General features: G+C 36.7%; 1 protein-coding gene across 2 annotated transcripts in view; it reads right to left on the minus strand.

Moving 5' to 3' along the window:
* Positions 1–27,282, minus strand: part of PEAK1 (pseudopodium enriched atypical kinase 1) — a 296,791-nt gene that overhangs the window by 89,136 nt on the left and 180,373 nt on the right. The gene's annotated exons all lie outside the window — the stretch shown is intronic.

A 27,282-nucleotide genomic window follows, 5' to 3' on the forward strand; every position in this document is an offset into this window, starting at 1 on the left:
AAAAAAAAAAAAAAAAAAAAGACTGGGTGCTGTGCCCTTTTTCATGCAGTTTCACATTTAGCTATTTATAACCTCTATGTTCAAGAAGCATCATGTTTTCTGCCTGGATTTGTGGGGTATTGCTCAATTGTGCACCTTGGAATTTAGCAATAGATTATTTCTCAGATCCTTGAACAACATGGGTTAGGAGTGCCGACCCCTCATGTAATAAAAAATCTGCATGTAACTTTTGACTCCCACAGAACCTAACTACTAATAGCCTGCTGCTGACCAGAAGCCTTACTCATAACATAAACAGTTGATTAACACATATTTTGTACATTGTATGTACTATATACTACATTTTTACAAAAAAGTAAACTAGATAAAGGAAAATGTTATTAAGAAAATCATCTTTGGAGCTGGGTGTGGTGACTCACACCTGTAATCCCAGCACTTTGGGAGGACAAGGCAGGCGGATCACGAGGTTAGGAGATTGAGACCATACTGGCTAACACGGTGAAACCCCGTCACTACTAAAAATATGAAAAAAAATAGCTGGGCATGGTGGCGGGCGCCTGTAGTCCCAGCTACTCGGGAGGCTCAGGCAGGAGAAGGAGAATGGTATGAACCCAGGAGGCGGAGCTTGTAGTGAGCCGAGATTGTGCCACTGCACTCCAGCCTAGGTGACAGAGAGAGACTCCATCTCAAAACAAAACAAAACAAAACAAAACAAAACAAAACAAAACCAAAAACGAAAAAAGAAAATCATCTTTGGGAGGCCGAGGTGGGCAGACTGCTTGAGCTCAGGAGTTTAAGAGCAGCCTGGGCAACATGGCAAAACCCTGCCTCTACCAAAAATATAAAAATTAGCTGGGTGTGGTGGCGTGCACCTGCAGTCCCAGCTACTTGGTAGGCTGAGATGGGAGGATGGTTTGAGCCCAAAAGAGGCAGAGGGTGCAGTGAGCTATGATCATACCACTGCACTCCAGCCTGGGCAACAGAGCCAGACCCTGTCTTGGAAAAAAAAGAAAAAGAAAATCATAAAAGAAAATGTATTTATGCATTAAGTGAAAGTGGATCATTGTAAGGGTCTTCATCTTCATTGTCTTGAGTAGGCTGAGGAAGAGGAAGAAGAGTAGGGGTTGGTTTTGCTGTCTGAAGAGTGGCAGAGGCAGAAGAGGAGGTGGAATGGGAGACAAGAGAGGCAGGCACTCTCACCGTAACTTTTATTGAAAAAAATCTGCATGTAAGTGGACCCACGCAGTTCAAACCAGTATTGTTCAATAGTCAATAAAACACAGAGATGATAAAAATCTGGGAAACAGTAATTGTAAAATTTAAAATTATTTATATTATTGCTTGAATAAGTAGGCAAAGCAGAATACAATGATGAAGTTTTATTCTTGTGTTTTAAAATCAAGAGCACAACCAGAAGAATAAACACAATTTTGATGAAGAGCAAAACTGGAGGACTGACATTACCCAACTTCAAGACATACTATAAAGCTACAGTAATCAAGACAGTGTGATACTGGCAAAAGAACAGACAAATAGATCAATGGGACAGAACAGATAGCCCAGAAACAGATCCATACAAACACAGTCAATTCATCTCTGACAAAGGAAATTCAGTGGAGAAAGCATAGCCTTTTTCACAAATGGCACTGAAACAACTGGACATCCAAATAAAAAAAAAATCTCAACACAGATACTATATCCTTCACAGAAATTAACTCCCAATGAATCAATGGCCTCAATGTAAAACAGAAAACAATAAAACTCCTACATGATAACATAGGAGAAAATCTAGACAATGTTGGGTTTAGTGATGACTTTTTAGATTTGACACCAAAGGCATGATCATGATCCTTGACAGAAAGCACTGGTAAGCTGAATTTCATTGAAATAAAAAACTGCTCTGCAAAAGATACTGTGAAGAAAATGAGAACACAAGCCACATAGTGATACGAAATATTTGTAACACATATCTGCAAAGGGGCTGTTATCCAAAATACAAAAAGAACTCTTAATTCTCAATAGTAAGAAAATGAACAACCAATTAAAAAAATGTGCAAAAGACCCACAGAAACAGATAAAGATGATATACAGACAGCAAATAAAAAGATGCACCACACCATATGTTATTAGGGAATTGCAAATTAAAACAGTAAGGTACCACTACAAACCTATTCGAATGTCTAAAATCTACAGTAGTGACAAAACGAAAAGACAGCAGAATGTGGAGCAACAGAAACTTATCCACTGCTGTCAGGAATGCAAAATGGTACAGATTCTTTGGAAGACAGTATGGTACTTTCTTGAAAAACTAAATATAACTCTTACCATACCATCCAGCAATCAAACTTCTTGGCATTTACCCAAAAGAGCTGAAAACTTATGCCAAACAAAACCTGTACATAAGTGTTTATAGGAGCAGCTTGGGTGGTGAGAGAAGCAGCAGTGTCCAGGCAGCCCAACTTCACAAAGGCTCTCATTGCACCACAGCCCACAGGCACCAGGTCATACCCTTCCCACTGCCAACATGCCCAAGAGGAAAGTCAGTTCAGCCAAAGGGCAGTGAAGAAAGAGCCCAAGGAGATTGGCCTGGTGGTCAGCTAAATCTGCTCCTGCAAAAGTGGAAAGGAAGCTAATCCCAGCACTTTGGGAGGCCAAGGCAGGCGAATCACGAGGTCAGGAGTTCGAGACCAGCCTGGCAACATGGTGAAACCCCGTCTCTACTGAAAATAAAAAAAATTAGCTTGGAGTAGTGGTGGGCACCTGTAATCCTCGGGAGGCTGAGGCAGGAGAATCGCTTGAACCCAGAAGGCAGAGGTTGCAGTAAGCCGAAACTGCACCACTGCACTCCAGCCTGAGCAACAGAGTGAAACTGTATAAAAAAAAAAAAAAAAAAAAGCAGCAGGAAAGGATAAATCTTCAGACAAAAAAGTTCCTAAAAAGGGAAAAGGGGAACAAAGGGAAAACAGGCCAAGGTGGCTAATCAAGAAACTAAAGAAGATTTACCTGCAGAAAATGTTAAGACTAAAACCGAGGTGTGTCCAGCCTTTGACGAAGCCAGAGAGAAAGAAGCCAAGTCTGATTAATATCTTATATCATGTCTTATCTGTGGTCACTATTTCTCTTTTTGTACAATCCAGAGGAATATTTTTATCAACTATTTTGTAAGTGCAAGTTTTTTTAGTAGCTCTAGACACATTTTCAAGAAGCATGGAATTCCATTTCATCCCCCCCCTTTTTTTTTTTTTAAGATCAAATGCCTTTTTTTTTTTTTTAAGAAGTTAAATAATTTGCTGGTTAGTTTTTGGTGCAACAGCAGATAGTGTGGGATACTGAGTTATGGGAGGCTTTGACTGTCTTGGGTTTCAGCTTAACGTTCCATAGATGAGGGGTTAGTTTTAGGATATAGTTATATCCTATAATTCAAAGTATACTAAATGGCAACATGGAGCCACAGTCCTGCATTTAATCTCTTGAACATTTTAAATTACTTCTGTTCCCATGTTGTTTTATAGTAGAATTGATTCCTAAAGAAAAATACTCCTTGATCATGGCTCTCCTTATCAGAATTGTGTGCACTCTGTAACGTCTTTGGTTGTGGCAGTCTGTTTCCCTAATTACTCTTAATGTGCTGTGAAAGACGAAAACTTTGAGTATGTAGTATATATGCCATTAAATTGTGAATTGGTAGGATGTATGTTAACAGCTTATGAACATGTGAAGATGCTTGATAGCCAGTACTTGATAGCCACATAAGGAAACTCTGCCTCCAAATTTCAAGCTGGAAAGTCACTGGAATAACTTTAAAAAAGAACTGCAACACATAGCTTTTTAGATTCTTGATACATATGTTAAGAATTGTGTACAAATTGAGATGTCTGTGGACTGATCCTCAACACAACCAATAAAATCTCAATTATGAAAGAAAAAATGTTTACAGTCATTTTATTCATAATTGCTAAAACTTGAACCAAGGAAAGTGAATAAACTGTGGTATACCCATACAACAAATACTATCTAATGACAAAAATGAGTTACCAACCCAAGAAAAGACAAAGACATAGAAGAACACTAGATGTACATTATTAAGTGAAAGAGGCCAATCAATCTGAAAAGGCTAGATACTGTATGGTTCTAAATATATGACATTCTGGAAAATGCAAAACCGAATGTTGACATAGTAAAAAGATCAGTGGTTGCCAGGAATAAAGGGGAATGGAGGAATGAATAGGTGGAGCAGAACAGAATTTTAGGGCAGTGAAACTATTCTATATGATACTATAATGGTGGATACATTACACAGTTGTCAAAACTCATAGAATGTACAACAAAAAGAGTAAATCCTAATGTAAACCATGGACTTTGGTTGATAAAGGGGTTCTAACAAGAAAACCATATTTTACATTTCCAGTTAGGCTTCCAATTTTTCTTTCAAGACTCTCACAGTGCTCCTGCTCAGCTCCAGGCTCATACAGGCCTAGGAACAGGTTAGGCTAAAAATGGATCTGTGCTACTCCGAAATAAGGGACAAGGCTCTGAGTGTGGCTCTTCCCCAAGACTTTCAACAGAGTTGGTGAGAAAATCCAACCTTAAGCAAACTGTGCTTTGCATCCGCCCATCAACTTAAATCTGTTGCTTTTGTCTTTATAGCTACTATATACTGTGCTTTGAATACTACTATGTATGACACATCTTTAATTCAATACAATAATCTTGAGGGGCAGTAACTATCATCATTTTAGTACATTTTAATAAAATGGCGGATTGAAGATATTCAATTCCTTGCCCAAGCTATACCATTTTTAAGTAGTATGCTGGGATTTGAACCCAGGCCTGACTCATTACAAAGTCCCATTCAACTCTGCAATCATGCTGTTTCTGTAATCTTTGGTAACCACATATCTTCTCTAGTTTCTGATCTCAGCACATCCAATTTCCCTCTGTACTTGACCACTCCCTTGTCTAGAGTCACTAGTATCTTTGGGAAAACGATACCGTCACTCTCGGTATTGTTTCCACAGGACTTCTATCAGTGAGGCCAGCAACTTCCTCTTACGGTGAATATTATGTTCATCTTTTCTTCTATTTTCTTAATTACAATGCTTGCATTAACTAGAAGAACTATGAATTGCAGGCAATGTTATATAGGGAAAAAAACACCGTTCTTCCTGCCAAAGTAAAAAAGCCAGGAAAACGAGAGAAAAAAACCAATCTTCTATTTAGAACAAAACAATATAAAATGATGGGTTACAAAACAGCTAAAGCGGCCGGGCGCGGTGGCTCAAGCCTGTAATCCCAGCACTTTGGGAGGCCGAGACGGGCGGATCACGAGGTCAGGAGATCGAGACCATCCTGGCTAACACGGTGAAACCCCGTCTCTACTAAAATACAAAACTAGCCGGGCGAGGTGACGGGCTCCTGTAGTCCCAGCTACTCGGGAGGCTGAGGCAGGAGAATGGCGTAAACCCGGGAGGCGGAGCTTGCAGTGAGCTGAGATCCAGCCACTGCACTCCAGTCCGGGCGACAGAGCGAGACTCCGCCTCAAAACAAACAAACAAACAAACAAACAAACAAACAAAAAACCAAAAAAAACCAAAAACAGCTAAAGCCTAATGTGTGAAATATGTGAAAATACCTGGTTTTGGTAAGACAGAAATATTTAACTGTAGAGAACTAACTCACTGATGAAAAACTGAAAGAATGGCCTAAGAAAAATAGGAAGTTATGACCAATTATTAAATAATAATATTTGTCCTTACCACCTCAATTATACTGCTTTGTATAGCAGCAATAAAACACAGATGTTACCCAAAGGGTTTCTTTCCATTGTACTAATTTTTGAAGGACTATCTCCAGTATGTTCTTAACTATTTTTGGAAATTAGGAAAGATTTGTCTACAGACTAACAAGTAAACTGACAGTATAGATTCAACTACTTACTGGCATAATGGAAAGCCAGGAAATGAGTGTTGAAAAAAGTTCTATACAAAGAAAATTGAAACCAGATCTAAAAAACAGTCTAGTCTAAGATAACCCTTTTATGTCTTTTTAATATAAAGAAAAAAAATGTTTGCGACATATAAGAGAGGACATAGAAAGTCCAAGATTTCCATATATGTACTTTCAGCTATTGAGTCTAAACACTAGCAAATGGAGATTTTCAAAGTAACCTGAATGAAGTCAAGACACTGCATCCATTTTATCCCGGGCTTATTTCTTTATCCTTCAGGAAAAGATGTCTTTTATACCAGAAACTATCAAACAAGCTAACAGATGGCAAGGGCACTGAATCAAGTCTAATTTGGGTTGAATTCAAATTTGATTATCTAGAGACATGAAAGCAATATACCTATATTAGCATCAGATGCCTAATGCTGATAAAAACGTTATGGAAGCATGATACAGAAGAGAGTTTTCTGGACTTAAAAGATCCCTTCGGGCTAACTAGTTAGAAAACTCTGGCAAAGTCACAAATTCCTTCTGCCTCAGGATCCTTTACCTGCACAATGGGATGATAACTGGTCTTCCTTTCTATAAGATGCTGAGAGGATACAATGGAATATTTTAAATTTCTTTTTTTCACTGGGTGTGGTAAGCAGAATAATGACCCCACAAAGAAGTCCAAATCCCCAGAACCTGTGAAATTGTTACCTTATATGGATTCTCCCTTAGAGCCTTCTGAAGGAATGCAGCCCTGCCCAAACCTTGATTCTAGCCCAGTGAAACTTATTTCAGATTTCCAGTCTCCTAAACTCCAAGATAATAAATGTATTGTTTTAAACAATTATGTTTATGACAGTTGGTTATAACAGTAATAAGAAAGTAACACACTGAGTTTGGTCTCAGCTCTGACACTTTCCCTGTCTATGTATCCCTGGGCCAGTTATTTATGTCTTTGGTCTTTAGTTTCCTCATCTGTCAAATAAGAATTAACAATAGCAACTATCAGCTGTTACAGAGATCGAACAGGATAACCAAGTGCTACAGCATAAGTGATTAAAAATGGCAACTATCCTTATATTCATTGGTTATGTTATACTAAGGAAATATAATGCAATTATTTTTACACAACCTACATTCAACTTATAGTTTCCATATATACCAGAGATGTATATTAAAACTTCTATCACTAAAGTTATTGGCAATATGTTGATGTACAAGTCATTAGTTTGTTCTTGCAGATCATAAAGTTGAAGTTCTTTTAGATCTCAAAGTTCCCAAAGAGAAGAAGCAATATATATATGTAATTCATTTTAAACCCAGGATTTTAAATCCAGTAAAAAGTCAAGACTCTGCACTGATTTTGTTCTTAGATTACCTCCATACCCTTCAGGAAAAAGTGTCTTTTGGACCAGACAACTTTTGATGACCAAAGATAAAATTTTAAATAGGAATCTGAAGGAATAGGAATCCTAAAATAGGAAGAGAAATCACTGATTAAGAAAATAAATTCAGGCTGGGCGTAGTGGCTCACGGCTGTAATCCCAACACTTTGGGAGGCAGAGGTGGGCAGATCACCTGAGGTCAGGAGTTTGAGACCAGACTGGCCAACAGGGTGAAACCCCATCTCTAGTGAAAATACAAAAATCAGCCAGGTGTGGTGACAGATACCTGTAATCCCAGCTACTCGGGAGGCTGAGGCAGGAGAATCGCTTGAACCTGGGAGGAGGAGGTTGCAGTGAACCGAGGTTGCACCAATGCATTCTGGCTTTGTGTGCTCAGGGCAACAGAGCAAGTCTTTGTCTCAAAATAAATAAATGAATAAATAAAAATAAAAAAAATTTAAAAAATTTTAAAAATCACAAGGAAGTTTAATGATTTGGTTTTTTAGCAATATTCAGCTAGTTTACATCAGGAATGATTATCTACAGGGTTTTCTACTTCTAGATCTGTGCTATTTTATTACAGTAGAGATCAGCAAACTACGTACCATGGGTAAAATCTGGTCTTCCATGTCTTTTTGTAAATAAAGTTTCATTAAAACAGGCAAATGCATCCATTCACACATTGCCTATACCTGCTTTTGTGCTACAAAGGCAAACTGAGTAGTTGCAACAGAGACTATGCCCTGTAAAACCTAAAGTACTTAAAATTGGCCCATATACAAGAAGTATACTGTCCCCAGTGTTACAGCATATTACTTCTCAAGGCATGTAAGTTTATTTTATCTTTTAAGGTGTTTCAAAACAATAGATTTTTAAAATGAATTTTCTGCAAAGTATTAAGGTTACACAAATAAAGGAATATTGTGGCTTGATGTACCATACAATATTAAACATGGATGAAATTCTGGATAGTACAGGTTCTATGGCTCCACTAAGATACCATAGAGGTGAGTTCAATTCTGGGTAAATAATGTTGATTTATTAACAGCAAAATTACTCAGCATATAAATGCTGAGCAAAATAAAATAATGACTTATTACTGCTATGATTATTATTCAATAAAAGCGACTGCAGGCTGGGCATGGCGGCTCACGCCTGTAATCCCAGCACTTTGGGAGACCAAGGTGGGTGGATCATCTGAGATCAGGAGTTTGAGATCAGTCTGGCCAATGTGGTGAAACCCCATCTCTACTAAAATACAAACATTAGCTAGGCATGGTGGCGGGCACCTATAATCTCAACTACTCAAGAGGCTGAGGCAGACGAATCACTTGAACCCGTGAGGCAGAGGTTGCAGTGAGCCAAGATCACGCCATTGCACTCCAGCCTAGGAGAAAAGAGTGAAACTCCATCTCAAAAAANTAAAATAATGACTTATTACTGCTATGATTATTATTCAATAAAAGCGACTGCAGGCTGGGCATGGCGGCTCACGCCTGTAATCCCAGCACTTTGGGAGACCAAGGTGGGTGGATCATCTGAGATCAGGAGTTTGAGATCAGTCTGGCCAATGTGGTGAAACCCCATCTCTACTAAAAATACAAACATTAGCTAGGCATGGTGGCGGGCACCTATAATCTCAACTACTCAAGAGGCTGAGGCAGACGAATCACTTGAACCCGTGAGGCAGAGGTTGCAGTGAGCCAAGATCACGCCATTGCACTCCAGCCTAGGAGAAAAGAGTGAAACTCCATAAAAAAAAAAAAAAAAAAACAAAAAAAAAAAAAAAAAAAAAAAAAAAAAAAAAGTGACTGTAAACAAGTTTGATCATAATTTATATTCAAAATTGATCATGATTAAAAATGCAAAATACTGTTTCCTTCTCTAGTGTTTTCATAAAACATTTATTCATTATTATTTACGGAGTTCCTCATCTTATCCTTTTACAAGACTCCTACAAGTTATGTTTCTTATGATCAAGTATGGGAAAGAACTAATAACTATTGGATATGAAGATGTTCTAGAAACTAAAATATACAATCATTGAATTTTCAAAATAAACTTATAAAGAAAGATTTTTCATTTCCATTTTATAGATAAAGAAACAGATTCAGGGAAAGTGAACATTCCCTCCAAGGTTAAGCTATTAGAGCCATTAGGGTGGCTAAGCTGGGAATTCAGCCAAGAATTTTTAGTGGCCAAGATTCTCTTTTTAGTACTTTTCCTAGTTCATAATATCTCAGATTCAATGACCTCTTTGGTATATTTGGTATTGAACTATTGGTCCAGTTGACTACCTGTTCAAGTTCTTTGGATTTAAAGTTCCTTTTGAGAAAATAAAAAATTAGCCTTGCTTACTTGGGGAAGTGGAATAGCCCTAACTTTGGGAAAAAAGGTAAGTCAGGTTCCTAACTTTTAAAATAAATAAAAGTTTATTTATTTTATATGCTGTTTATACAATTGTGTCATCTAAAGCACATGGATCTCCTCTGGACTCAACAAGACAAAATACAGACATACCAGAGACTCATAAGAGAATCTGACAAAAATTTATTCAGTCCATTTTCTTTCTAAAGTTTGCTTGTTCCTATTCAACAGAGGCCAGACAAAGGACATTTTATTTATCTGCTCTACTCACTAAACTCTATACTTGTATGTAGATTATCTACAAACAACAAACCAGGGCAATGTTATCTCAAAAGTCCTAAGAAAAAGTCATAAATTAATTCTGATTTAATGTTATGACCCTGGCTTTTTATAAAGAGTGATATGAGAAACATCTCATCAGAGAGCATTTCTAGCTCTTTTACAAAATCCCAGCCTGAGATATTTGAATTATTATACCTGATGTCCCTTATATAAGGATCAATGTAATACCTCCTAAAGTTCAGTATTAGCAAAAGTGAATTTTTCATTTATTAGCAATAAACATCTTTTTAAAGGAACACATAAGCTTGAAATTTGAAAAAAATTCTTTTGAATAAAGAAAATTCTGAAAGATCGTAATTCCCTATGCTGAATGTATTCTGAAAGCAGTATGTTTGCAGTCAGAAAAGACTGAAATCCAATTAACTGGAACCCTTCATTAACTGGAATAATGTTCTATGCAATGCTTTCAAGAAAAGGAAATAGAACAAGACATGCAAAAATTAGGCTTTGGGAGAATCAAGGTAAAATAAAAAATTGTCCCTATACACAAAGAAATTAGTCTAGTAGGGGAGTAGAAATATATAAATAAAATGACAAAACACAGAAAATGATAATTAGGACCCTAAGATTTACAGATAAAGAGTTCTGGGAGTTCAGAGATCATTTCTACATGGCTTCCAGTAGAAAAAATAAAGGTTTTAAAAACAGGTGGCGGCCAGATGCGGTGGCTCATGACTGTAATCCTAGCACTTTGGGAGACCGAGGTGGGTGGATCACGAGGACAGGTGTTCAAGACCAGCCTGGCCAAGATGGTGAAACCCCGTCTCTACTAAAACTACAAAAATTAGCCAGGCGTGGTAGCAGGCGCCTGTAATCCCATCTACTTGGACAGCTGAGGCAGGAGAATCGCTTGAACCTACACGGCAGAGGTTACAGTGAGCCAAGATTGCACCACTGCACTCCAGCCTGGGTGACAGAGTGAGACTTTGTCTCAAAAAAACAAAAACAAAAATCAGGTGGCACAAACCTGGGCTTACACGATGAACAGGATTTATTTTCCTTCTTGTTTATTAAGACATTATTTGCCTACAATAACATTCACCAATTTTAAGTGTACAGTTTGATAATTTTTGTTATTTGTATACAACTGTATAACCAACATAACAATGAAGATATAGAACAATTCCCTCACTCAAACAAAGTGTCCTTGTGTCCCTTTGTACTTGATCCCTTCTCCCTAACTCCTGGCCTCAATAACCAGTTCAATCTGCTGTCAGTCACTATTGTTATTCCTTTTCTAGAATTTCATATAAATAGAATTATATATTACATAGTAGTCATGTTTGACTTGCCTCACTTACCATGTTGTTTTTGAGATACATTAATCTTGTGTGTATCACTATTTGGTTCCTTTTTATGGCCAGTATGATTCCATGGAATGGATATACCATAATGTATTCTTCTCCACTATTATAAACATTCACGAACACATTCCTGGGTGGGCATGTGTTTTCATTTCAGTTGCGTGAACACCTTTGTATCTGTTCATTCTCACACCTCTATTAAAGACATACCCAAGACTGGGTAATTTATAAAGAAAAGAGGTTTAGGCCAGGCACGGTGGCTCACATCTGTAATCCCAGCACTTTGGGAGGCCGAGGCGGGCAGATCACGAGGTCAGGAGACCAAGATCATCCTGGCTAACATGGTGAAACCCTGTCTCTATTAAAAAAAAAAAAAAAAAAAAAAAAAAATTAGCCAGGCTTGGTAGCAGGCGCCTGTAGTCCCAGCTACTCGGAAGGCTGAGGCAGGAGAAGGCGTGAACCCGGGACGCGGAGCTTGCAGTGAGCAGAGATCACACCACTACACTCCAGCCTGGGTGACAGAGCAAGACTCCGTCTCAAGGAAAAAAAAAAAAAAAAAAAAAAGAGGTTTAATTGGCTCATAGTTCTACAGGCAGGCTGTACAGGTTTCTGTTTCTAGGGAGGCTTCAGGAAACTTACAATCATGGCAGAAAGCAAAAGGGAAGCAAGCACATATTCATATGGCCAGCAGAAGAGAGAGAAGTGAAGAGGAAGGTGTCACACACTTTACAACAACCAGATCTCTCGTAAGAACTCTATCGTGAGAACAGCAATGGGGAGTCCAGCCCCATGATTCAATCACCTCCACCAGGCCTCCAACACTGGGAATTACAATTTGACAAGAGATTTGGGTGGGGACACAGAACCAACCATTTCAACCTTAAAATGGAATTGCTAGGTCAAATGGTGAGTGGCTTAACTTTATATGGGTATTACCACTATATTGTTTTCAAAGCTTTGTACCATTTTGCTTTCCCACTTGCGATATATGAGAATTCCAATTGCTCTACAACCTCGTCAACACTTGGCATTGTTGGTCTTTTGTTAAAATTTACATTTGTCAGATAAGTGATGTTAAGCATCTCCCCATGCGCTTACTGACCATTCATATATTTACTGTGAAGTTCATGTTCAAATCATTTGCCCATTTTAAATTGGGTTTGCTTACTGAGTTGTAAAACTTCTTCATGTATTCTAGATACAAGATCTTTATCACATATGTTTTGCAAAATTTTCTCCCAGTTTGTGGATTGCCTTTTAACTGTCTTTTGGAAAGCTAGTTCTTAAATCTGATAAAGTATAGCTATCCCTCAGTGTCTGTGGGGATTGATTCTGGGACCCCTGAGGATGCTCAAGTCCTTTATATAAAACGGTATAGTAATTGCATATAACCTATGCATTTTCTTGTATACTTTAAATCATCTCTAGATTACTTATAATACCTAATACAATGTAAATAATTGTTGTGTCGTATTGTTTAGGGAATGACAATAAAAGTCTGTACATGTTCAGTACAGACACACCAACCTTTTAAGAAAATATTTTCGATATGTGGTTGGTTGAATCCACAGATGCAGAACCCATGGCTATAGAAGGCCCACTGGACATTTAAATGATAACTTCTTTTAGTTTATGCTTTTAATTATCTTTTCTTTTTTTGAGATGGAGTCTCGTTATGTTGCCCCTGCACCTAGTCAATGATCTTTTAAAGAAATCTTTGCCTAACACACGTAACAAACACATTTCTCTGTGGTTTCATGTACAAGTTGAATACCTTTGTTACACTTAGATTTATGATCCATTTTGAGATATATTTTATATTTATATTTGTTTTTGTCACTACCAGACTGTTTCGATTACTACAGCTTTACAGTAAATCTTGAAATCAAATAGTTTGTCTTCCAACTTTACTCCATCAAAATTGTTTTAGCTATTCTAGGCTGTTTGTCTTCCCATACAAATCTAAAAACAACTTGTCCATATCTTCAAAAAACCTGTTGTAATTCTGATTGGAACTGCGGTGAATTTATGTCTATTTGAGGACTGCCATCTTAACATATTTTTGAGTCCTCTGATCAATGAAACAGTACACTGCTCCATTTATTTAGGTCTTCTTTAATTTCTCTTTGCAACATTTTGTATTTTTCAGTGTATAAGTCTTTAATATGAGGGATCTTCGAAAAGTTCATGGAAAATGTATATTATGGAAAACCGCATAGATTTCAAAATTTTCTGCACCAAATAAACTCATACTAAGTTGTGATAGCATGTCTGAATGGGATCTAGTTTGAGGTGTTAAAAAGAATAAGACATCAGTTTGAAGAGTCCTTATCAGAGAAACATTAATTCTGTTAAAATTGAAGCAAGAACAAACATCAACTTTATAGTAAAGCTTGGGTGGAAGCATGGTGAAGGAACTGATGCCTTATGAAAGTTTATGGGGTCAATGCCCCAAAGAAATCAGTAGTTTACAAATGGATAACTTCTTTTAAGAAGCAACAACACGATACTGAAGATAAAGCCTGCACTGGCAATCCATTCACACTAATTTGTGACGAAAAAATTAATCTTGTTCTGCCCTAATTGTAAAAGGACTGATGATTAGTAGCAGAAACAATAGCCAATACCATAGACATCTTATATTAGTTCAGCTTACACGATCCTGGCTGAAAAATTAAAGTTAAGCAAACTTTCCACTCAATGGGGGCCAAAACCATTACTCCTAGATCAGCTGCAGATAAGAGCAGAGATTTTAATGGAAATTTTAAACAACTAGGATCGAGATCCTGAAGCGTTTCTTCGAAGAATTGTACAGGAGATGAAACATGGCCTTACCAGTACGATCTTAAAGACAAAGTACAGGCAGGGTGCAGTGGCTCACACCTGTAATCTCAGCACCTTGGGACGCTGAGGCAGATCACTTGAGCCTAGGAGTTCAAGATCAGCCTGGGCAACACAGGGAGACCCTGCCTGTACAAAAAATTTTTTTAAAAAACCTGGGCATGGTGGCATGCACCTGCAGTCTCAGCTGCTCAGGAGGCTGAGGTGGGAGGATCACTTGAGTATGAGATGTTGAGGTGGCAGTGAGCTTTGCCACTGTACTCCAGCCTGGGTGACCAAGAGAGACCCTGTCTAAAAAAACAAAACAAAACAAAACAAAACAAAACAAAAAAGGCAGGTTGTGGGGAACACAAAGTACAGTCAAAGCAATGGCTACCAAGACGTGGAAATGGTCCATTCAAAGCAAAAGTGGACTGGTAGCCAGCAAAGGTCATGACAACAGTTTTCTGGGATGCTCAAGGCATTTTGCTTATTGACTTTCTGAAGGGCAAAAGAATGATACTATCTGATTATTATGAGAGTGTTTTGAGAAAGTTAGCCAAAGCTTTAGCAGAAAAATGCTGCGAAAAGCTTCACCAGAGAGTCTTCCACCACAGCAACATTCCTGGTTCATTCTTCTCATTAAACAAGAGCAATGTTTTGACAGTTTTCATTAGGCATCTGCCTCAATGTTCTGATTTGGTTCCTTCCGACTTCTTTTGGTTTCCTAATCTTAAAAAAATTCTTTAAAGGGCAACTCATTTTTATTCAGTTAATAATGTAAAATATACTGCATTGATGTGGTTAAATCCCCAGAACCCCAGGTTCTTTAAGGATAGACTAAATGGTTGATATCACTGCTTATAAAAGTGTCTTGAACTGGGTGGAGCTTTTGTTAATAAATAAAGTTTGTATATTTTTTCATTTCCACAAACTTTTGGAAGTTTTCATATTTTTTGTTAAATTTATCCTAAATACTTTGTTTTTTGATGCTACTGTAAATGGAATTGCTTCTTAAAATTTCATTTTCTGAATGCGTACTGCTAATATATAGAAATGAACTGATTTTTGTATATTGACTGTGTATAATGCTACCTTGCTAAATTTTATTATCTTTTAAAAAACTCATTAGAGTTTTCCACATATATGACCATGTCATCTGTAAATAAGGCTAGTTTTAATTCTTCCTTTCCAATCTGTATGCCTTTATATTTTGCCTTATTGCACTGGATAAGTCTTCTAGAACCATGTTAAATAAAAGTGGTAAGAGTGGACATCCTTGCCTTGTTCCTGACATTAGGCAGAAGGCACTGAGCTATTCATCATCAAAGATGAATATAATGCTATCTGTAGGTTTATTTGGTAGATAACCTCAATCAGGTTGAGGAAATTTCTTTTTTTTCTTTCTTTCCTCTTTTTTTTTTTTTTTGAGATGGAATCTCACTCTGTCGCCCAGGCTGGAGTGCAGTGGCACGACCTCGTCTTACTGCAAGCTCCGCCTCCCAGGTTCAAGTCATTCTCCTGCCTCAGTCTCCCGAGTAGCTGGGACTACTGGCGCCCACCACCACGCCTGGCTAATTTTTTTGTATTTTTAGTAGAGATGGGGTTTCACCGTGTTAGCCAGCATGGTCTCGATCTCCTGACCTCGTGATTCACCTGCCTCGGCCTCCCAAAGTGCTGGGACTACAGGTGTGAGCCACCGGGGAAATTTCTTTATAATACTAAAGTTTCCCCATTACTTTGATACAAACATTTTTGTCATGACAAGATGTTAGACTTTGTCAAATGTTTTCTCGCATTTATTGAAATAATTTTTTTTGTGGTCTCCTACATTCTATTAAAATGGTGAATTATGTTGATAGATTGTTCAGATATTAAACCAACATTGTAACCCCGGGATGACTGTATTATTCATTTTATTTATTGTTGGATTTAATTAGCTAACATTTTGTTAAGGAAGTATGCCTCTATTTTCATGAGGAATGTTGGTCTTTAATTCTCTTTTCTAATATTTCTTGGTCTGGTTCTACAACCAGGATTTTTTTTTTTTTTTTTTTTTTTTTTAAAGAAATGGGGTCTTACTATGTATGCTAGGCTGGAATACAGTGGTTATTCACAGGCACAATTACAGTGCACTAAAGCCTTGAACTTCTAAGCTCAAGTGATCCTCCTGCCTCAGCCTACTGAATAACTGGGACTAATGGCACACACCACTGCACTCAGGTATATTTTGCATTTTTTCCCCCAGTTTCTCCTTTCTGATTCACTAGACCAGAAAGGCTATACGTTTTTCCATGTGTGGGCCATTGCTACCCATTTCACACTGCACAGACTACACTTAGTTCCTGGTTGCAAGTGAGTGTGGGGGTGGTGTGGAGAGAGAAGGGAATGATATACTAAACTACTCAAGGAAAGGTATGAAGGTAAGAAATCATATGAACAGTGAGATGCAATGAGATGAGCAATAATATAATTTGAAGTTAGGATTAAATCATGTACATTGTTGAATGCCAGTTAGATCTAAGAGTACGGCTAATGAAATATATATTTTAGACAGAAGGATAATATAATCATATCTATACTCTAAATTAAGATTAATGTACGTACACTGTATATAATGAACTGCAATACAGGCAATGACTGGAGGTAGGGAGAATAATAAAGAGGCAGTTCCAGAAGTGCAGGTGGGAGGTAGTGAGGTCTTAACTAGGCTAGTGGCAGAAAGAGTAGAAAGGAAGGATTGGAAATGAGATGATTCAGCAAATGATTGATGACCCCGAAATTTTTCAATTATCTGAATTATCACAAAAAGATAAGATTTTTATGGTTATTTGGAGGGAGCGTACACATTGTTTATATAATAGTGAGGGCTATTATACAAGCAAATCAATGTAAAATAATTTCTTTATATGTATGAGCATAGTTAATTTGGTGAACAACAGACAATTATATACTGTGATTATAAGGGTTTTAGTATCAGTTACCATATAGTAGGTACTCTTTAGTCAGGATATACCTATACAGGTGCTAAATTAAAAATCAACCTTATATCTCAAATTTACTTCCTAGTAGAGTGTAATGCTGCCATAATTGCAAGTCTAATTATGGGGTTGTCCACACTGCAGTCCCATCAGTCCTCATACACCAAAGGGTCAGGCCTGTGAAGACTGGAAAAAGAATAAAGTCTCTTTTGACTGAGATACTACAAAAACAAAAATGACTTTCTGGCTACCATTACTGCAAAGAATAAAACTCAATTGAAAACAATATGTAGCACTTAAAAGTACTCATTATCTTCAAAGCACCATTTGGAGTCTTGGTAAAATTATTTGGTTTTAGAGAGTTGATTAACAAAATGTACTATGCATTGAGGTTTGATTTACTTAAAAGTTGCAACTTTTACTCAGAAGCTTCAAGGCATTTCAGAAAAAATTAAATGCCTTTTAAAAGTTGCCTTGTTACCACTTAGATGTTACTTGACTAGGGAATACATCCCTTTTATCAACATATGATTGGAGCTGATAGGTATATGAGAAATTACCTGAGATACTTGAGTAAACATAATTATAATGTTGCCAATATAATAGCTCACTACAATTCATACAAGTTAAAATTTAAAAAACCGTGGAGAACCAGTTAATCATCCATCAAACTGCTTTTAAAATAGGCAATATGTATCAAAACATCCCCAGGCAAAATACAATGAAACAAAGTAAAAGCAAACAAAGTACATTAAAAATTCATGTCTTTTCATCTTGCAATTAATTTCTAGGAATTTATATTAAAGGAAGGTAATGATATGTTCAATGATTAATCTATATGCACAAATAAGTTTCCTCAGATATTTCTTATGTGTTATTTATGACAGGGAAATGACAATCTATATGTCCCGTAGACAGTATAGCAATAGGAGAGAGTATGATAGTTATTAAAATGGAGATGATTACTTAGTTGAAAAATGTTCATAAAATATAACTAGATTTAAAAAATAGATTAGAAACTAAATACAGAATAATCCTAGTTTTGCTAAAAACAATGTATATAAACTTAATAAAAAAGATTGAAAGACTAATAAATAACAAGATATTGAATGGAAATGTATGTCTTCCAAATATTCTACTATGAGAACAGAATTCATTTAATATTTATTGTTTTCATAATCAGAAAAAATAACTTCAAGTTACTAAAAAACTGTAGCGTATGCCCTTTACCCACATGTAATGTACTCTAGATATTCTAGGTCTGATGGTTATACATAAACTTTCTACTCTGTCATTGCAGTTGTGAATGAGCCCAGCAAAGATCATTTTAACATCTATCACGTGGTCAGTCACTTGGGAGGGATTATATAAAATTATTATGAGTTTGGGGACCTAAATGATTGCTCTGTTGTAGACCAACACTAAAGTAAGACTATGGGTGTCCTAGGCAAGATTTGTTCTCTAGAGGTGAGAGGGTAGTGCATTAACCAGGTTTTATATTAAATGTCTTCATCATTTGTGAGCAGCCAGATGGTTGGTAATACGTGTAGATATTTTGAAACATAGGCTGGCTGATTTCAATTAGCTTTGAAGTGAGACAAATGATAGTGAGGATCTGTATTGCTAAGCCCAGGGGTACTGAGAGAATATTTTCTTACAGATGAATATCCCATCAACTAGAGTTCCCATTTATATAATATAGCTAATAGGCTATTCTGGAACACATGTGCTGTTGGAAAGAATCTCTTTTATGAAGCACCTAACTGGGCAAACATTTCATGTACACTATAAGAAAACCAGTTAATGTGAGAGAGAAAAGAGAATTTAAAAAACCATTATAGCCCATACGCTTGTATTTCAGAATGTACTAAGAAGTTTTGTGAAGGATTCTGGCTGCAAATAAAAATACTTCTAAGATAATCTGCAGGAATTTTGGGCCAAATCAAAGGCTCTGCCTGAAAAGATTACTAACCGAACAAATGTTGGCTTGCCCACGTTTAGCATGCAATGCCAATTTTAAGCCATGCTCCTCAAGGTGCCAGCTGTGTTCCTGATGATTCTCCTCTACACTATACTCAGAAAAAGAGTACAGCAAGAATGCCACTACTGGGGCGTATGTTGGCCTCAAAAATTCAGATGAGTTAGGATGTAATGGAATTAATTCTTTTTTTATTCTTTTCAAAATAAAGTTGAGGATCTAAAATTTTCTGAATCACAGGAGTTCTAATGGACATTCAGAAAAATGATTTGACCCAAGTTTTCCAAAGGAATCTAATGAATAACTTTTTTAAACATGAAATAAAGTAGAAACATAAAAAATAAAAATGAAAACATACATTTAACCTTTTTCTTTCATAGAAAACAAATCACAAAATTTGTTTCTCCTTCTTTCGCTCTCCTTGTTTGCTGCCTTACAAAGGAAATGCCTCACATTGAGAAAATTAAACAGTTTTTAATGCTTGTTTCATTCCACTCAGTGACAAGGATGCTTATTATTAACTATTAAATACCTACTATAATGCAGACAGTACACTCTCCAAGTGTTTCATATACATTACTGCTAATCACTAATTGTCCCAATGACCTCACGCATTTTACAGACTAAGGAATTTTCATTTTATTTTGATTTTATAGACTAAGGGATTGAGAGTCAAAAAAATTAAGTAACTTGATCAAGGTCACACAGGTTCTACTCCAGAATCCACATTCCTTTCACATAATGATAGTTAAGTGGGAAAATCTCTGTTAATCAGCTGGCCTTGGTGATTCATTTTTCTTGCAAGCAGAAGCAATGAAAGGCTCTTCTGGGTTCCATCCTATAGCCCTCTGGACAAACTCCAGACAAAGCCTGCCAGAACTCCAGAGAAAGCATGGAGTTCCCTCTAATAAAAGGGCATGTCTTCCAGAGGCTATTTTCTTTGCCACAGAAAGCACAGCATTAAGAAATAGTTCAAAATGGCAAAATAAAGCACAAACAGAGCTAATCTTACATTCAAAAAGTCAAACAGAGTAAGAAGACAGGTGACACAGGTAACAAGGACAACTATTTAGACTTCTGCCACTCAAAATATAGTCCACTAACTAGCAGCATTGGTAATACCTGTGAGCTTGTTAGAAATGCAGCGTCTCAGGCCCCACTCCAGATTTAGAATCACTCCGTGCTTTAGTATGTATATGAAAATTTGAAAAGCAATAATTTTAATTATAATTAAGACACTAGTGACTAAATGATGGCCAAAACTGGTCTAAAGAGCTAGAAATTAGCACATAGCCAACAAAGCCTCCAGAAACAAGATATTCTAATGCATTTCCCTCATTTGATTAATATTGTAAATTGTGAATTCACTTTCTACGAGCCCTTTTGAAGCAAACTTGGAAGTCATTATTCTATTATTTCAATTCTACCTGGTAATAACTTAGTATCATTTGCACCTTTCACTAACTCACTCATAGCTTCCACCCAAGTATAAGAAAAGCAGCAGCACATGTTTAGTCAGAGTCTTACCTCAGAGTAATCAGAGCCAAGATATGTTTTGTGGGGATAAAATACATTTGTAAGCAAGAGCTGTCTTCACCAAAATTCAAGGTTTTCCATATGATTTAACTATCATAGCAAGCAATCTGGATATTACCCCACAAAACACATTTTTGTGTGTGTCAACAGTAGTCTCTAATACTGTGGCTAGTGGAAAGAAGTTATGGATTATTTTGTCAAGACAAAAGGTCTTGTAAAAACAACTTACTTCTCTTAAATAGCATGCCAATACTCAAACAATTAGACTAGTGGGAAGAATGGTAATGCATTTGATCATAGAGAGAATACTTAATACTTAATTAAATCTGGTAAGTGATTGATTGATGATACTACCACTGTCCTGTTACATAAACTAAAACATAAAATCACTGTTGGATCCCTCCCTTCACTGAAAACAGTAGCTATGCCAGATAGTTAAAAACAATTTCTGGAAATAGCTGACCAGATGATGAGTTAATTTTAAAGGAAAACAATAGCCTAATTTGAGATTTTTTTTTTTACTTATTTATTGCTTATATTTATTAGGTTTAGAAAACACTCATATGGAACAACAATGAAGACTGTGTCAAAATCTGTCCATTTGGTTATATTTTAAGAGAACCCTTTTTAAAACCAATTTCAGTCATTTTCTTACTTTTTTGGTCAGGGTTATTCTTTATCACTCATAATAATTTAAAATATCTAAATCAAAATCCTCAAAATGTTTACAAAATAAGTAGTAGTTTTGTTTTTTTTCTACTTTACGAATCTAACCAAAGGAAAACAAATTCAGACCAAAAGACTGAGATATTTTCTGGTTTCTAATTAGACTCTTCTACTTTATAACCTTGTAAACCTAACATTCTTAACATTCTACAACAAAAAGCATTGAAAAAAGGTTGGTTCACACAGATACTATCATAATGCAGGAAAAGGATTTGTGACAGAATTCAATGTTCACATTAAATAAAATTTTCTTAATTATCTAGTTTTTACTAATACACTGTTCTTTTGTCTGATGGTGCCTTTCTTTCTGTGCTTTCTTTTCTGTTGCAATGACTGTCAACCTTGCTTAAAAAGAGGACTGATTTGTCTCTGACTTATCAGATGGCTAAAGTCTGCCTTCTTTGAGTAAGCTCTTTTAAAATGCTGTTTTAGAAAGGTCAATTAGTTCCAAACAAAGATACTCAGTTCAGTAAGCAACTCCTATAAAGACACTTCCTACAGAGATAAGCCAATATTTCCTGTTGTGCTGTAGTGTACAAAGGGGCAAAGGAAGCTGTAAGTGAATGCATACTACATCAGTTGGAGTCCCCAGAATTTATAATTTCTCACAGCACTTACAGGAGATTTCCACTGAGCTGCTACACCAGCATTTTCTAGAATTTTGCTGAATTATTTCATTTGCATGGAGAGAGGTGTTTCAAAACACATCCAATCCATCATGAAATCTGGATGATTTTTTTTCTCTTTGGTGATTTTTGGTTTGGACCATCTCCTTCCATTTCCACAGTTGCACCTTTCACATCTAGTTTGTTCTGGTGGTCTCCCATCTAATGTCTTTGCCTCTAGGCCTTCCCACTCCATCCATATGCAATCACAAATACAATGTTCCTCAATTAATTTCATCATGTAACTTGCTTGTTCAAAAATTTAAAGTAGCTCCCAATTTTTCAGCATATCAAACCCACTTTTCTTAGCTTAGGTTTCGTTTTGTTTTTTTTTTTTTGAGACGGAGTCTTGCTCTGTCTCCCAGGCTGGAGTGCAGTGGCCGGATCTCAGCTCACTGCAAGTTCCTCCTCCCGGGTTTACGCCATTCTCTCGCCTCAGCCTCCCAAGTAGCTGGGACTACAGGCGCCCGCCACATCGCCCAGCTAAGTTTTGTATTTCTTTAGTAGAGACGGGGTTTCACGGTGTTAGCCAGGATGGTCTCGATCTCCTGACCTCGTGATCCGCCCGTCTCGGCCTCCCAAAGTGCTGGGATTACAGGCTTGAGCCACCGCGCCCGGCCAGCTTAGGTTTCAAAATCCTCCACATTTCAAATCAATAGTTATTTTACAGATGAGAAAACGGAGGCACTTTGAAGTAACTTGCCCAGGGTTACACAGTTAGGGGAATTGACATTTCAGCTCAGGCAATATGATTTCAGAGTTTAGGCTTTCAAGTATCCCACTACATTATTTCCGTTAAGAGTTTGGTGTGTAACTGTTACGTTGCAGTTGCATTGTATTTGTCTCCAGATATTTCCCCAACCACATTATTCTGAGACAGTACATTTCATTTGTATGTTCACACAAAACCTATATATAGCAGACAATTTATTTCATTAGCTGGTGCTATATTAGAATGGTTTTTCAGATAAACCATAATGCCAAGATTGCAACTGCCTGGAGTAAAAGATCGATAAAGATATAGGTGGTTAAAACTGTTTCCATCTATTTATATCCTCATCTGCTGCAATTTCTGCTTAAAAATAGTTGTGACATTAAATTTTCCTATAAGGCGTTCTGGTCCAGAAGTAAGCAATGGTGCCATCTGAGCAAGACTTTCTATAGATATGTGTGTGTGTGTATATAATTTATATATATATGGCAATTCTAGAAAGAAGTAGAAAGGATACACCAAGCATGAAGTTATGTAATCTCTAACACTTGTAATGTTTAAATTTAAAAGATTTAATATACTCTCTGTTTTTCATATATGACAAAACCAACAGTCATAAAGAAATGGCCCCTTCACTGAGAAGATATTGTGAATGTGTATTTCATAAGAGAATGCAGCTAGCATAAGAGAATGCAGCTAGCCATAGTCTTGTTAAATGCTAGGCAAAGTTCATGTAAATTAAATGTTTATGCTTAGCATTATGCTCTAAGTATTTAATCAACCCTTAACCAAGCAAATAAAATCAATACTTTTTTCTTAATTCTGTTAAAGTCACAGCAACTGAAAATAAATGGATACATACATATATATATATATGTAATGTAATACAGACAGGAAAGACCATTACCAGGAAACAGAACAATAGTTTTCTTTTCTCTAGTGGTTTTTTGCATTACATTGTCAGTTAAATATTCTAAAGATATTTCAAGAAAAAAAATCCCTGTCTTTGATATTTGATCTGAGATGTTTGAAAAGAAAATCTGAAACATTATCATTTACAAATCCAGACACTGACCACATAAACATATAAAAATGAAGTTATCATGATAACGAATTAGGTATTCATATGTTTCACTGACAAAAATCCATTGTTCTACGGTTTTGCAACTAGTAAGTTTATGTCCCAAGTTCATGATAGACCAATATATCTGTTCTTAATATAAGACAATGAATAAATTTGTAACAGGATCCAGAAATAATTAGCCACTCCAGAGGGTGTTGTAGAATTTGAAAACCAAGATGCCATGTATTTTCTCTGACGCTATTTTCTTAACAGTCCAAATAAAAACTTGGAGGAAAGTTCAAAGCCCCAAAATAAATCTGTCTAATGAAAAGATAGCTTTGAGGAAGTTCTGCATATTTTTTTGGATGCAGAAAAGAGCTACTGTGAGAAACACCTCACTCTTCATAAGTCAAGATGAAAACTGAGGATAATATCATTCTATTAGAATAACAATAGTTACCACTTAACATAATATGCCAGGCACTTTTCATCTGTTTCCTTTAACCCCTCTACTTCCTTATAAAGTATTGCCACCCCTATTTTACAGACAAGGAAATTGAAGTTCAGAGAGATTGAGTGATTTGCTCATAGACCTAGGACTGGATCATACACTTAGATCATGGTATATCTGAACTCTGGACTTACATCTATCTAGCTCCAGAGTCTATAATTCTTTCTATTTTGCCATATGGTAGTTGTCCTCAACCTTTAGTGCCTGTCACAATCATCTGGAATCTTTATCAAAATACAGATGCATGAGTTGCATTCCATAGATCCTAAACCAGCAGGTCTGAGATGGGGCTCAAACATCTGAAACAGTTCAGGTGCTTCTGATTTGTATCAAAAAAGAGAACTTGTATTTATTACTAGACTGGAAAAACAAAAATGGCAATCTAGAATAAGTTTATCATTTTGTAATTACTTGTTTTTCAGCAAATTTGCTAATCTCACTACATACTTTGTAGGCATCCATTAAATTGTCCCATTTTCTAACACATGATATCCCTAAACAAATAAAGGGGATGGAGTAGTATAAGTAAGACAGAGGCACACTGTCTATAGTAGGAAGATCAAACAGGGGCTGACAGTTTTCTACCCATGATATGAAAAATGAACAACATACAGACAAGAGAAGTAGAAGTAAGAGCAATATTGCTCTAATATATTAATATAGCACATACTTAGCATTAGACCCAGAAGAATAAAACCACATAAATATACAGAAAATAACAATTTAAAAGAGTTCAGGGCTTAATCTTCAGAAGTTTATAATTTATAGAAATGAGATTTAAACACTTTAGATACAACCATCTCCAAAATGTTTTATGCTGTTTTGCTGCAGAGAATAAATAAGAAAAAAGTCCTATGATTTAATACTTTTTCTAGTAAATATATTTTTCTCTTAATTAAGAAAATCAGGCTGGGCACAGTGGCTCATGCCTGTAATCCCAGCACTATGGGAGGCTAAGGCAAGAGGATAACTTCAGCCCAGGAGTTCAAGATCTTCCTGGACAATATAACAAGGCTCCATTTCTACTTAAAAAAAAGAAAAAAAATTAGCCTGGTATGGTGGTGTTCACCTATAGTCCCAGCTACTTGGGAGGCTACTCAGGAGGATCACTTGAGCTCAGGGATTCAAGGTTGCAGTGAGTTATGATCACACCACTGTACTCCAGCCTGGGAGACACAGTTAGACACTGTCTCAAAAAAGAAAAAAGAAAAGAAGTTGACATTCTACACATATTATTTTATCTATTCATAAATATTTGTTGGACACTTACAACGTATAAGGTATTTTACTACTTCTAATCTTTTACCAGTTGCATTATAATACCACGATTCTCATGTTCTAACATTTCTGAACATGTACTTCTGAGCGGGCTCACAAAAATTATAGGGTGGCTAGCAGGCCTGTTCTGGGTCCATATGGGTCATCAAAGATATGAGTTGACAATAAAATCATGTGAGATAATTTGCTTTAGCGTGGAACTTCCGCAGAGCTTCTGATGCAGGACTTCATTTAATAAAGTTTGACCTGCAAGGGCCCTTAATGTTGCCTGCTCCAAAGTCCTCATCAAACAGATGAAGACACTAAGGTGTAAAGAGGGAGAACAACTGGATCAAAATATCACACCTCTGCCCAGAACTTGCTGCTCTTTCACAGTCTAGCACAAACCCTGAGAGGATGGGTAGGTCCCAGGCAGGGCCCAATTATGACTTCTGTGGGCTTTTGATACTTGTCTTTTTGCTGCTTTCCCCATTAAAAAAATTAAAAACTATACTTTATGACCACTTTGGTATGAAGACAAATATATTAATGTTATATATTAAAATACTTTGTTCAACAGTAAAAGGTATTTTTCTTCTAAAATTAAAAGACATTAAGCATTTTCATGTACCCCTAAAAGTATTGAGGACCCTAGGTTCTAATGGGATAAGCTAGCCCTGGTTTCAGGTCCTTCATTTGACAGTCTAAATCAGCTTTACTCTCCTCTAGAAGACTTGGTTTGGCCATAGGGAACCCTTTATGTGGCTTCTCTGACTCAGGATGTATTGGCCATAGAAAGTTTGGCCTTTTATTATCAGGCTACTCCAGAGGTTCTCATTCCAGCAGCCAGTCAGGACCTACTTCCCCATTCTGAACCAGGCAGTCCCCTAGAAAACCATTTCAAGAGATTGTGGAGTACTCAACAGAGATCACGTACCAAGCCTCTGGGAAAGAAAACAATCTCCAGGGCCTCAAATAAGATATACCTTTCTGAAGGTCTTTCTACTACATTTGAAAAAACATTAGGTACAGCACTTCACTGAAGTTTAGCACCTTTTACAATGTGGCTAGTAATAACCTGCAGATACATCCTTACTCTAAGAACACAATGAAGATTTTCTGCACTAGGTATGATTTTGTTTCCAATACATTCAATTGTGTGAAAAGGTTATATCATTCATAAAATGGCAAGCAGGGAAAAAATAAAATAGCAAATTTCCTCTATTTACCCAATTTCACAAAACTGCCATATTAAAGCGGAATTTATTATTCTCATGACACTCATCATTCTTTTTTTTTTTAATTATTTATTTATTTTTTAAATTATACTTTAAGTTCTAGGGTACATGTGCACAACGTGCAGGTTTGTTACATATGTATACTTGTGCCATGTTGGTGTGCTGCACCCATCAACTCATCATTTACATCAGGTATAACTCCCAATGCCATCCCTCCCCACTCCCCTCCCCCCATAATAGGCCCCGGTGTGTGATGTTCCCCTTCCAGAGTCCAAGTTCAATTCCCACCTATGAGTGAGAACATGCGTTGTTTGGTTTTCTGTTCTTGCGATAGTTTGCTGAGAATGATGGTTTCCAGCTGCATCCATGTCCCTACAAAGGACACAAACTCATCCTTTTTTATGGCTGCATAGTATTCCATAGTGTATATGTGCCACATTTTCTTAATCCAGTCTGTCAC

Source organism: Rhinopithecus bieti, unplaced genomic scaffold (genome assembly GCF_001698545.2).
Source record: "Rhinopithecus bieti isolate Rb0 unplaced genomic scaffold, ASM169854v2 scaffold_662, whole genome shotgun sequence".
NCBI lineage: Eukaryota > Metazoa > Chordata > Mammalia > Primates > Cercopithecidae > Rhinopithecus > Rhinopithecus bieti.